Source organism: Netta rufina, assembly GCF_964035555.1.
Source record: "Netta rufina genome assembly, chromosome: 5".
Taxonomy (NCBI): Eukaryota; Metazoa; Chordata; class Aves; order Anseriformes; family Anatidae; genus Netta; species Netta rufina.
The window spans coordinates 19,384,881-19,397,670 of NC_140128.1; the positions used below are offsets into that span (position 1 = coordinate 19,384,881).

The following is a 12,790-nucleotide window of genomic DNA, read 5'->3' on the forward strand; positions in this document are numbered from 1 at the left end:
CCCAAACAAGTACCCCTCAAAGTATACGCCCCCCCAAAAAGAAGCCAGCACAGGTATTTTCATGTATCATCACACAGCAGGTGCTGGGCCCTAGTAAGGAACAGAAACTTGCACCTCTTCCTGACCTGAGACCTCAGACACCCGACCGAGCAGCATCTCATTCAGGGCGAGGACCGGGCAGGCTGACAGCTCGGGTTATGCTTGCAGGCAGATGACAGCGAGCCTGAAATTTGCCTCCACACTGTGGGTCCTGCTCCACCGAGCACTGCACACGGTGCCTTTCAGCTGCTGGGAGGAGAGGATCGATCTGCTTCCAGCACGCTGGCAGGGAACAGCGGCAGGCTTACAGGGTGCAGTGATTCATGCGGGGATGGCACCATGTATCAGAGAGCAACCAGGGCTGCCTACTGTTTGGTCTATCCCTCCCAGCCCCGAGCAGAGCTGCTGGCTCTGGCTGCCCCTTGCAAGCTCATTGACTCACCCAGCGAGCTGCTCCCTCACCGTGCTCTCCAGTTACAGCTGGGGTAAGGCTTCAGGTGACACTGGGTGCTGAGACGTTCCCCCAAAAAGCACAGCACCTTGGTAATCTCAGGGGTCCTCCGGGCCCTGTGCAGCGCTCAGAGGCATAGGCAGGGTCTCCTGGCCTCAGCCGTCCTGATAACAGACCCTCAGAAGTGATGTGGAGCTCTCTCGAAAGCAGACAGGAGCAAGCAGCGTTAATTAACACACACAGCTGCGCTCTGTTTCAAAACGCGGAGGCAAAGGTCCGTGCTGAATCACCCAGATCATTACCAACGAGCTCTCCAGTGAACAGAAAATGGTGAGGCTTGCCACAGGGGTGTATTTACAGATGCATAAAAACATATTAATTAGACATGAGCTTGATAACAGGAAATGTTTGTCTAATTGAAAAAGTGGCTAACAGACCAAAAGCACTTCCACAGCAAAGTCCATTTGCTCCAATCCCATAAACAGTAGCTTCATCAGGAAGCTACATTTAAAAAGAAATCAGGGGAAAGAACGCAGTGTAATTTAGTCACACAACAACAAGAGGTACTTTGACATTTATTTGCCAGAAATCAAGAGCAAGTTCCTACTGTGCTCACACATTTCAACATCAGTGTCAATGGGAAATAATGCTCTAAAACAAAATGCACAAAAGTGGGAGGGAAAAAAAAAAAAACACAAGGAAAAAACTCAGAGTGCCAGAAACCACACATAAAACAGAGAGAGGATTAGCTCAAAAACCTTGGGGCTGAACAGCTCAAATGCAATTCTCTGCTCTGCCACTGTGGTGGTTTTACCGTGCTGGGCAGCTAAACCCCACAACCGCTCTCTCACTCCCCCTCTTTTAGATGAGGAGGGGGCACTTTGAAAGTTAAACCCCTCCACAGCCTGATTTCCTTGGGCTCTCCCTTACTGACCCGACAGTAAGGCCGACAGTTCATCCTTAGGACAACAGGAACACACCAGAAGCTGAGCACATCGCCTCCAGCTCTGGGTGCTGAGCTCCGTGCAGGACAAGCACCGCACAAGCGGCTGTTTGGCTGCTCTGAGACACCCCGAATCGCAGCGGCAGGGCTTGCTCTGCCATCCCACGCCAGGGCACTGCATTTTTACTCACAGACCCAACGGCATACGCAGGCACGCACCTCCATCTCAGCTCTGCAAGCACGTGGCAGGCACACACGCACACTCCTGCTGGCGAGACATTCATTTAGTCATCGCAGACGCTGCTCGGCACCTCTGCCTCGACTTGCACAGGTACAGAGCTTAATTAAACAGCAAAGAAATCCGGGGCTGCAGGCTTTTTCTGCAGACCCTGCCCTAAAGCAGCATCTGATGGATGGTACAGAAACGATGCCAAAGCAAATGAAATAGCTCACAGGCCATTAAAAGCAACCATAAAGAAAAGAAAAAAAGAAAAAAGTAACAAGTACATCAATACTTAAAAATAATGAATGGTGGCAAGAAAAATAGTACCTGATGTGTCAGTGCTGTCTCTTTTATAGATAATTGTTATGAACTGGGGCAAAACAGAAGGTCCTGCACCTCACACTGTACTCATCCCCATAACCAAGTGCCAGCAGTAAGCCAAGGAGAGGCGTAGCCCATCACACAAGATGGATGTGCTGAAGGAAATCCTGCTGCACCTCCACTGCTACAAAAGCGCAGCTCCCAGATGGCTGCAAAGCCAATATTATCTGCCTCCTGCAAACCAGCCACCTCACGCAGCCTGCTGGCACGCTGCTGGCCTGGAGGGCAGGGTGCTGCTGCCCTGAAATCTGTCTGAGCGGGGTCAGATAACTCTGGCAGCTCTGAGGAACAGCACAAACATGTACTCCTCAGTGTGTGCAATGCAGCTGTGGGCCAGCAACCTACTGTCTTCAGCGAGCTGACAGAAGACCTCATTCTCCAGCAAGACTGCGCTCCAACTGATGACCTCTCCATCCAAGTTCCCTCTCTAAAAACAAAATTATTGCCACTGCTGCTTCACCTACCCGACGGAACAGCTTTAGAAAAGGCCTCCAGCTGCTTATCAACTTGCCAGCTCATCTCGCACAGCGCAGAGAGCAGCAGGAAGTCATTAGATCAAACCTTCCCGCAGAGGAACTCCAAGGCTTTTAGTGAAGCACTCTGATTTACACAACCACTCAGTGCCATCACACACCCCAGGCTGCTGGCCAACAGGGGCTACAGCCTCGACACTGACCTCGCCTCACCGAAGCTCAGTGCAAATCTTCAGTTCTTTTCAAGTGCTTTTTTCCCACCCACTCTTCTGGCTGGCTCTGGTCCTCTGCTGGGTCTGGGAAAGCTGAAAAGGAGAGGAAGAGAGATGGAGAATCGTGAATTACATGAAGGGTTATTATGGGAATCAATATGTGGTAAGATGCTTTGCCATGAAGCGCTCCTTTGAACAGGGAGCATATGGTTTCGGAGTACACCTTATGAATGCATCCCAGTGCCCCCCTCAAGGATGAGCAACGAGCTTCAGGAAGGTGCTTTCAGACCTAACAAGAGTTATTTCTCTACAGCCTTACCGCATTCCTGGTGGGCAGCTAGGTTGCGTGTGCCTGCTGCACTGGGAAATGGCCTCTAATTGTGGGCAGCAGGATGGAGAGGAGAAGCAAACAGCAATTCGTCTGCTAGCCTCTCTACCTGGATACCGAATTAATGATCTTTTGATCTACACCCTGACAGGAACTCACTTCACAGCCTAAGGCTTCAAGTCTTTCATCTGTTGCCCCTCTGGGAACGGAAGCAGTGATATTACCTGCCTTGCCTGGGTGGGATAATGAAGTGTTTGCAAACCAGCTGGGAAGAGAAGAAGGTTACTTGTTATCAGATCACACCACTCATAACCATTTTAACTTATGATTATCTTCAAGGGGAGCTTCCTGCAGGCCTTTTTCTGAAGCAGTACAGACAGCACACGTTCACTTCCCATCAGCTTGGTTTCCCCCTGCTGCCATTCCCTAGGAAAAGCAATGCTCTGGTAAAAGCTAGAAACACGCCGATGCACCTCATGCTGTAGCCTCTACACCATGGGAAAATCTCTGGGGAGAAACAGTGGAAATCCCAGCACTTGAGCCATTCAGAAATACAAGTCCTACAATCATAAGGTACAGACCCAGACGCGAGCCCAGGCTCCCCATGAGCAGCCCCCGTGCCCTACCATTTCTACATCTGCTTCATGCTGCTCCCTTTCAGTAGGGAAAACCGACACAGGACGCAAAGCCAGCCCTTCGTCTTCCATTTCAGCATGCTGGAAGGTCACTGTACTCATGCCTCGAGGGTAAACAGGGAGGCGGATCACAGGCAAAGCAGCTCCTTGTCAGGAATTTTCATTTATAATCGTGGGGGGACAGAGTCACAGAACAGACCTGGGTCCACGTTCCTCCTCCCTGATACGTACACCAGGCATATCTCACTCTGTTGAATGAGATTCCCCAGAGCCCAGCCTGCTGCTCGGGGCAGGGAGTCCCAGCCACCCTGCACAGCTCCTAGCACAGGAGGGCCTTTTTTTTTTTTTTTTTTTTAATGTGCTTCATATACCTAAGGAGACACCTGCTCCTCAAAACAGGAGCTGTCTCTCGGGAGAAGATCACTTGGCTGTTCCTCTCGTTTCTTTCAAGGCTGCACTCCACGAGGGAGGGAGTTACCGCCACAAAAATAGCAACGAGAGCAGTTCCAAACTCGGCACGGGTATTTATGATCAGCTCCACACCTGCGTGTTACAGGGCTTGGTGAGGGGGCAGCCAGGCCCAGGAGAGGGGACGGCTGGCTTCAAGGCTGTAGGAGATAAGAGGACCTCAGTGCAAAACTGATTTCATAACCATTAAAAAAAAAAAAAAGGAAGAAAGAAAGAAATTGAAAAAGCAATCCAGCATGTTTGTGCTCTGGAGCTGTTGCACTACAAAGCCAACAAAACCCACTGGATAGGGCTATCTGGTCCTAGAAGAGCATCTACAGCTAGCCTCAGAAAGGCTGTGCAGGTCACTGCTGCCAGAATCTGATAACCTGGAAAAAAAAATAAAAAAATAAAAATAAAAAAAACAATCCCTCCAAATGCAGAGGCCCTGGCAGGAGCGGGAAGGCAGGCCAGAGAGCAGCACCCAGCGCGTGATTGATGGGAACTCCTCCTGCGCCCGACAACATCAGCTTGTGCCCAATAAGGCCCCCTTTATCCCGGCGGATCCCAAACACTTGACACTATTTATACACAGGAACCACTTCACCCGTCACTGAGCTGAGGAGAGGAACAATAACCCTCTTAGCTTCCTCGCGCCGAGAGCCAGCAGCGAGCGCCTGCTGCGTGCCCGCGGCGAGGGGAGCTCCCCGCACGGAGGGTCTGCCAGGCAAGGACCAGCGGCTCAGGCAGCTCGGGGTGAGCCACGACAAGGCGAGCTGGGCTGCTGGACTTACAAATTCTGGTCTCCCACCTCTGCTCGCGGTGCTTTGTTTTGTTTTCAAAAGCAGGGCTTTGTCTGCACCGGAGAATTTGCCAGTAGCGCTCGGCCACGTTTCTGAACGGAAGAGTTTGTGCAGAATCAGCTCTCCTCCTGATCCCTGCCTATTAATTACGCTGGCATTTTTGGCTTGGCTCTCAGAAGCAAAGCCACTGGGTCCTCGGTGTTTTCAGTGAGAACCTCCCCTCCCTGCAGCCACGCCGATGTAGGACTGACAGCGCTCGTTATAATCCTCCCAGCCCCCACGAAGCCAGGCGGGCAATTCTGTACACGAATTCAGGGCGATTTCCAAACAATGCCGTGATCATACCCATTTGTTCTCTCTATAAATAGGTGCGCTTTTCAAACAGGCTCAGTGCAAAGATTGACCCGAGGACATGTCCCACGCTGCAGCTAGCACGCGGTTGCTCAACACTTGGCTGCAGTCCCTTTGCAGAGCTGCTTTCAGTTTTATTCCCTGCAGATCTCAGCAGTGAGAGGGCAACCAGCTAAAAGCCAGTAGATTTTCTACCTACCCACAGTGTTGTCACCTTCACCTGATGGCTCACAAATGAACGCTTGAGTGTTTAAATCCCACCAGCAAAAATCTGTTCAGCCCTTTCTGGTGGCTGGTGTCACTGTGGGGTAGGTTTCCAGCCTCTCAGTGAGATGAAGCTCAATAACCTCACAGCCTGAGAGGCCCTTTTCCTCCTCGAGGCAACTCACCAGAGAACATAGGTAGCACAATAGGAGCACAGAGAGACTTTTGGGGAAGTGGCTTCCCCAGTCAGACAGCACACTGACAGCAGAGAAGAGCCGTGCATCTGCTCTCCTCGCATCTCAAGATCCATCCTCCACGCACCAAGCTGCTCTGTCCTCCAAGAGCTCTGCAGAACACGAAGCTGTAAAACACAAAGCCTCCCAGCTACCTGTTAGCACTTCCAGGCCTGAGACACCTGGCTGCAGACAGCGCAGCAGCAGGCAAGAGGCGCAGGAAAAGCTGGCCACCTTTAATTCCCGGGCAAAACTTGTTCTGCCTTAACCAGGCTGTTCCTGTTTGCACTTTGAGGTGGAAAGGAGCAAAGCCAACGTCGTTGAAATCAAAGCACGGACCCGTCGCAGGCAGCCAGCCGCAGTTCCAGCTGCACAAAGGCTGTGTTTTAAAAGCAGCCGAGAAGGGGTTTGACAATGGAAGCGGAGGGAGCAGCCTCACCACTTCAGACAGGCTGCTGATTAGCCCCGTGCCGGTGCCAGCTGTGCCGGAGCCAAGCCCCCAGCGTGCCGGCGATGGGGCCGGTACCTGCAGCAGCAGGAGAGGGGCGATGCACCCTGCAGCGTGCTGAGGGAAAGGGAGCAGCACGCAGCCAGGGCTGCAGTGGGAGCTGCAGGAGCTTCCCCTCCTGCCCACCGCAGCCACCCCACGCAGCAACACCCTCGCACCTGGAGTTAACCTCTTCTCGGCAGGCACCGGCGGGGTCTCCTTTGGAGCGACCATGAAATGCTTTCAGGAGCTGTCTTCCTCTCCAGAGCTCAAAACGCTTTACCAGAAGCCGGATCAAATATCAAGCTCAGTCAGGGGCAAATTAAGTGACATTTCATTTTCTGGAGCTGCGAGGCCGGTCCATCGGAGCTGCCTCCCTCCTGCTGCTACAGGAGCAATACTGAAACCCACGCCCAGCCCGTGCTGCACGGGGACGCCTTGGAAAGGATCGTCCTTGCAGCAAAAGCTAAACAACCCCCAGCCAAAAATAAAACGTTCCTCCCCCTCCCTCCCCCCCCTTGCTCAGCCTGTAGTGATCCCACCAGAACCATTTCGGCAGCTGTTTTTAGAGCAGCCTGCAAGCTTGACAGGGAGGCACCAGCATGTGAATGAGTAACTGGAAGGCAAGGGCTGGCCTCAAGGCAATTAATTACTCGCTGGCCCTTCGCCAATGCTGCAGGCAGGGGAAAGAGCAGTCCCTGACCCCAGAGCACACCCCAACGGGCTCCAAGGAAAGCCTCCAGCTGCGAACTGCTTCCCTGAAGCACCTCGCTCCAGCGGTCTCTGCTCACAGAGCTGCCCCCAGCAGGACCAGGAGCAGGGCTCGCACGGGTGCTCCTTGCTTGGAGCAAAGCACAGGGGAAGGGCAGGAGCCACGGCTCTCTGTAATGGGGTCTGAACTGTCAGCAGCATGGAAATGTGCCAGGCTTCCCCAAGGCTCTCTCAGAGACTCACCTGCTTCACTTGGAGCAGGCAGGACTAAGAAAAATGGAAAAGGGTTGCTCTAACAGATGCCAGCACAAACCAGCCAGACTCCAGATGCAGCTGAAAAATCCCACGATGGATTTCCTCATCGATGCACCTTCATGTGATCTGAGTGCTGTACGAACAAGCCTCACTACAGGAAAGCTAAAAAAGAGTTTGTAACTTCTTCCCCCCCAAACCCCGAGTCATTTTCCAAGTCAGTAAGGACCATATAATCCCACTTAATCTCCTGCTATTTAAAAGGTTAAAATTGTAAAAGCTTAAAGTAGCCCATTCTGCTTGTCTGGGACACCCCAGGTTAACTCCCAAATGCCAGGAAGTCTCAAAATAGGCTGCAGGAGATGGGAGTAACCACCTACTTCCTCCCCTCGGGAGCCTCTCCAAATGTTACCAGCACATGCTCGGCATGCAGATAACCACTGTGAGCTCAGCAAAACACATCAGAGTGTTTTCCTCTCTGTGTAAAAGATGGGCAGACAGCAAACGTCTGGCGCTGGGCAGACTCATCAGCCATCTCTCAAGGCACCCTAAGCCATTAGCAAGCAGAAGGGGAAAGGCAATCCACAGCAGGGTTCACTTGCAGGTTAGTTAAGGCCCTCCATCAATCCTTAATCATCGAAAGCAAGAAAGACAGAGAAAAGCAAGGAGCCACAGAGCTAGAAGTTTCCCGAGCACCTGAGGAACTACCTTCGCTTTGCGCTGAGTTCCAGTCAGTACGCAGTGCCCACTCCGAAAACAAGATCCCCCAAGGGTGTCCAGGAATTGAGGAACTCGGGAAACAAACTTGCTCAAATTCCCGATGAGTTAGCGAACAATAAACACATTTACACGTAGAGATGGGTGCAGTGCTGGATGTCCCTACAGCTACACTGAATTGTGCTGCAGTCCCAAAGCGCAGCTTGTGAAAGCAGAATTTCCTCCCCTAGCTGTGTCTGCTTTTCTCTTTCATAGCTGTGCTGGCAGAAGCCTGGAGAGCCATCAACCACATTTCCCAACGCCCTGACCAACTCTGGGTGCAAATGGGAAGTTATCAGCCAGGATTTTTGCCTGGTCTAAGTGCGGTGGCCTAAATTCCCCTTTTTTTTTTTTTTTTCCAGCCTGGGGACACATCCCACAGCAGGGGAAAGCCCTGAGGAGGGCACAATGCACAGAGCAGGCTTTGGCTCGGCTCATTCTCCAGGCACGGCACAGGAGCAGGCTTGGATCCCTTCCCTGCTCAGCAGGGGGAACAAGACAGCGACCTGGGGCTCTGGTGAAGTGGTTCCTCCTACCTCAAACACAGAGAAAGGTCCTGCTGATGGAAAAAAAAAAAAAAAAAAAAAAAACAGCAAACAATTGGACAAAGTAAACTGGAGACTACCTGAGGCTGTGGCAAGTAATCTCATCCCTAGCAGACCTCTCAGGGCAACACTGGGGGCACGCAGGACAAGAGTTCCTCCCCTCTGGATCCCTCTAGAGCTCCGAGGAGCCGCTGGCACCCAGCAGCCCTGACTCACGCCCGCCTCCTCCAGCACCCCACGCTCACTGCCTGGCGTGCCGGACATGCCGGCACGGCTGGCATCTGCAGGCTGGCTCTGCCAGCGTGTGAAGTGGACTCAAACTGTGCTTCCCCCGTATTTTTCTCGCATGTTTCAGTGTTGTGGTCACTGAGGATCAGAGCACGCCCTGAAAATCACCACTCCGGCACATTGGCAGGTACCAGGCCAGCAGAGCGCAACACGGGAGCCACTGGACACGCCACGGAGACTCCCTCCCTGACACCCCTACCTCGGACCTCTCTCAGCTGCAGTTTTTAGTGGGGTTTGTCAGTGACAGAGCCCAAGAGCCAAAGCTTTTTGCAGTCCAGCGAAGTGGCCAGCCTGCTGGGTGCTGCACGGAGCTGCGAACCTCAGCGCACAGAGCTCAGCCTGAATAAACAGAAAGGGGTCAGTGCAGGGCTAAACCTCTGCAAGCAAGGGTCCTAAATCACAGTTTGTCTCTAACGAGCTGCCAAGGACCCCCTGTTACCCTTCCTGATGCCCCTCCTCACCCTGCCAGGCCAGCATCCCTCTCACAGCCCTGTAAGGAGCTGCCTGCACCTTACATGTGTGCAGCTCATTCCACTGCTCCCCGTAACACTCCTGCAGCCCTGCACCAGGCTTCTCCGGGCAGCAGAGAGCCATAAGCACCCGGCCAGACTGAGGAATTTTGCTTAGAAGCATGGACCAAGCTGGTCATAGCCAAACATGGTCCAGACCCCAAAACACGTCCCTCTATCTGACACGCCACACCTGAGGTGAAAACCAGGAACCACCCCCCTGGCCTTCCTCCTGCCTATTTCTCCACCACAAGGGGGGAAACGTACCAGGGTGAGGGAGCAGACGTGATTTCCCCTGACCCATTTGCTAAGCACTGCCAGATTGTTCTCCTGCAGCATCCCCAGGTGTCTCTTCCTCTCCACCTCTCCCTCTGCTACGGGGGCAAAACCAGCTGGGAAGCGTGCCGCACTCAGGAGACCTCAGGAGCACACACCTCTCCCTGCACAGCTCCAGGGACAAACTCCATCCGAGCACAGGCACCTGGACAGAGCCTCGCAGCTCTTTCCTGGCTCCCCACAGGAAGCCAGCCTGAACTTTGCTCCTGTGCTCAGAGCTGCCTCCAGCAGCCGATAAGGAGCAGGGCTCGGTGCCAAACGTTTGATGTCGCCGGCTCCTGGCCCAGCAATAACGAGGCTTTGTCGGGAGCACCAGGAGTGACCTGTGGGCCGAGCAACATCCCTTTTCACACCTCCCACACTTCTCTTTTCTGGCCCTTCCCAAGATTGTTTTGTCTCCTCTCACCTTGCTGCTCCCCACACCCTCCATCAATAGGTTTCCAAGACCCGTTTTATGCTATTCCCAGCTAACGAAAGTTGCAGCTCAGATCTGCAGGGAGGAAAAGCAGCTGGGTGGCAGCCTACCGAGGGGCCTATCGAGCAATGCAGGATACACCTGCAGGCATACAACACACAGAGACACCTCTACCTTCAGGACCCCAGCCGGCACGTGAAGTGGCAGCTACTGATCTTCATCTTCTTCTTACCTCCAGCGCTTCTCTGGCTAGCAGGGAAGAACCATAAGCACCCACCTAACGAGAGGAATTTCGGTGAAAAGCAGGGACCCAGCCAGTCACACCAGACCCAACCCCTCTTACTCTGCCATGATGTGCAAGCCAGCAATTACCCTGCTGCTCCTTCTGCCGGGAATTTTATTACCCTGCAGCAGCCAGGGCTCGGGACTAATAGGACTGATTGAATTCACTCCCCGGGACACCAGGCTGTTGAGATCACAGGCAGGGGAGTCTGACAGGCGGGACAGAGCAGAGCACTGGCATGGAGAGATGCTCGTCTGCAGTGCTGCTATCACAAGGCTGATATTTGCCAAGAGGGCCTGGCAGCAAACGGCTTCGTGAGGCTGTCTGCAGACCTGGCAGATCACCGCATCTGCATCCTGCAGCCCTGCTGCTCCTCGCCTCTCCCTCTGTACTAACAAAGTGCACGTGGAGGGAAGAATGGGAAAACAGGGGAAATTTCGCAGCTTACAAATGGTGACACCACCTGTTTCACTCTGGCTTGGCCGCAGCAAGAGGAAAACGGTGCTCAGACTTTGAAAGGAAGGAGGACAAAGTGGGATGGAAGGAGGCCTGGCCTTCACCTTCAGGATCCGGAGGTTTTCCAACAAGCAGGAAGACCTCGTTTCTATTCCTTGCAGCCAGGGAAGCTGCGATGTGCTGTCATTTCCAGGAGTCACGCTCCCTCCGGCTTTCCATGATCTCAGCTGCTGTGCACACGCGCAGGGGGCAGCTGGAGATAACCCAGTGTCAAGCCCAGGAGCAGAGGGGAGAGGTACAAGAGGGTCTGTTTACGAGCAGGACTGACGAGGCCACGGGGGACAGCAGCAGTACACTGGGACATGAAACAGCACAACTCCCCTTCTTGTTGTTTCAGGGTCAGCACACCCACCTTTTATCTTCCTAAGCTTCCTCCTTAGACAGAAGGCTCAAGAAAACCACAGGGACAGTACAATTGCTTTGCAAGGGACCTGGAAACACCAGGCAAGATCCTTTGTCACCCACAGGTATACACATTGACTTAGATGTTGAGTCCCACCTCGAAACTCCTCGAGTCCCCCAGGAGTTTTTGTGCAGTCCCACAGAAGCACATAAACGTACCTCATCCTCCCATGCATAAGAAGCAGAGCAATGCATTCCTAGAGCAATGCATTCCTTAGCACAGAAGCCAAGCTTCACAGGAACAAGTGAATTCACCTGTGGGATGACCCAACTGAGAGACAGAGCTCACAAGTCAACCCCTTTAGGGCTGTCTCAAAAGCAAGGGAATCACAGCTTGGTCTGCGTACGGGCCACGTAGGCAGCTGCAGATTTGTGCTACAACTTCTCTTAGCTGGGAGTAATATAAAGCGTGTCTTGGAAACTCCTTGACAGATAGCTAGCATGCCTTCAGCCACCCCCACCTAGCATTTTTGCTTGACAAAGGGCTACAAGCAGCTTTCTTCCACCCCCCTGCTGAAGAATGTCTCACACCCAATAGCTCAAACTTGAGGAGGCCACACCAAAAATACCTTCTGCAGAGCCCAGATTTCGGCTGTGCAAGCCTTACTGTGCTGAGAGAGACGCAACATCAGGCGTAAGGCAGAACAGCAGGAGACTGGCAGAGCAGTGCACGAGCACTCGCTTGGGCTGGGTTCACCATTTGCGGTCTGGAGGAAGAGAAGGGGCCGTGGGAGAAGAGAGGAACACAGCAACCCTACAGACAGTGCCAGCCTGCACTGGCAGGGCTCACAGCCCCGAGTCCTCGTGTTGGTCAGCAAAGCTGCTGACACCACGCAGGCTGCGAGGGCAGGAGCGAGGCGAGGCAGTTCACCTCTCCCGTGCCGTGCTGCAGTCTGGCAAAACAAGCCGTGTTTTACATCTCTTGGTACCACCTGGCAGCAGCAGGACGAGCAGTGCCACGAAGAGCTGCAGCTCCTCATCTTAGCCCACACTAGTGACAGCACAAGTCATTGTGTGAAGCCCTGCAGGGCAGGAAATGCAGTCATGTTTTGTCTCAAACACAGACCTCCAGCAAACCACTCTGACTCCGTTTCCTGCCCAGTTTCAGCTGGCACGGCACCTCCCTACTGCAAAGGGTAGGAAGCTAAAGCTGCTGTGAAAAACCATCTAGGCTGGTATTCCTTGCTAACTCAGAAAATGGGTTGTGTATTAGGTCCAAAAGGAGGGCCACAGTCCCAACTGGGCCATCAAACCTTCTCTTACTCAGTGCTCTTGGCAATGTCCCTAAGAGCAAGCCCTCCTTTCACACCTGCCTTGAGACAGGAGGGAAACTTGGCTGTTAAGCACCCAAAAAACATACAGTGGGAAGGACTAACCACCCCGTACTCCAGAGTGAAACAAGGACAGCTGTCACACGCGGCACATTACCTCCAGCAAACAGAAAAGGTACGGTCCCATCGTTCGCTGAGGCCAACATAGCGGAGGGACTACCAGGGCTCTCACCAGGCAGCTGAGGGCTGGGATTCTCCTCCGCTGCAGAAGGAGTCTACCAAGAAACTTTAATAGA

The 12,790-nt window shown here is 53.2% G+C and overlaps 1 protein-coding gene across 4 annotated transcripts in view; it reads right to left on the minus strand.

Annotated features, from left to right (window-relative positions):
• The window catches only part of CD151 (CD151 molecule (Raph blood group)), a 29,396-nt gene that overhangs the window by 14,672 nt on the left and 1,934 nt on the right, over positions 1-12,790 (minus strand). The window contains exons 1-2 of one of the 4 annotated variants that reach the window (XM_084287886.1): positions 7,165-7,366; positions 2,714-2,815 (exon numbers count right to left, since the gene is read on the minus strand). The gene's annotated coding sequence lies outside the window, so the exon portion shown is untranslated. Of the gene's footprint in view, positions 1-2,713; positions 2,816-6,389; positions 6,488-7,164; positions 7,367-12,790 lie in introns of those variants that run through there. The other 3 variants (XM_084287885.1, XM_084287887.1, XM_084287884.1) reach the window with 3 other exon arrangements.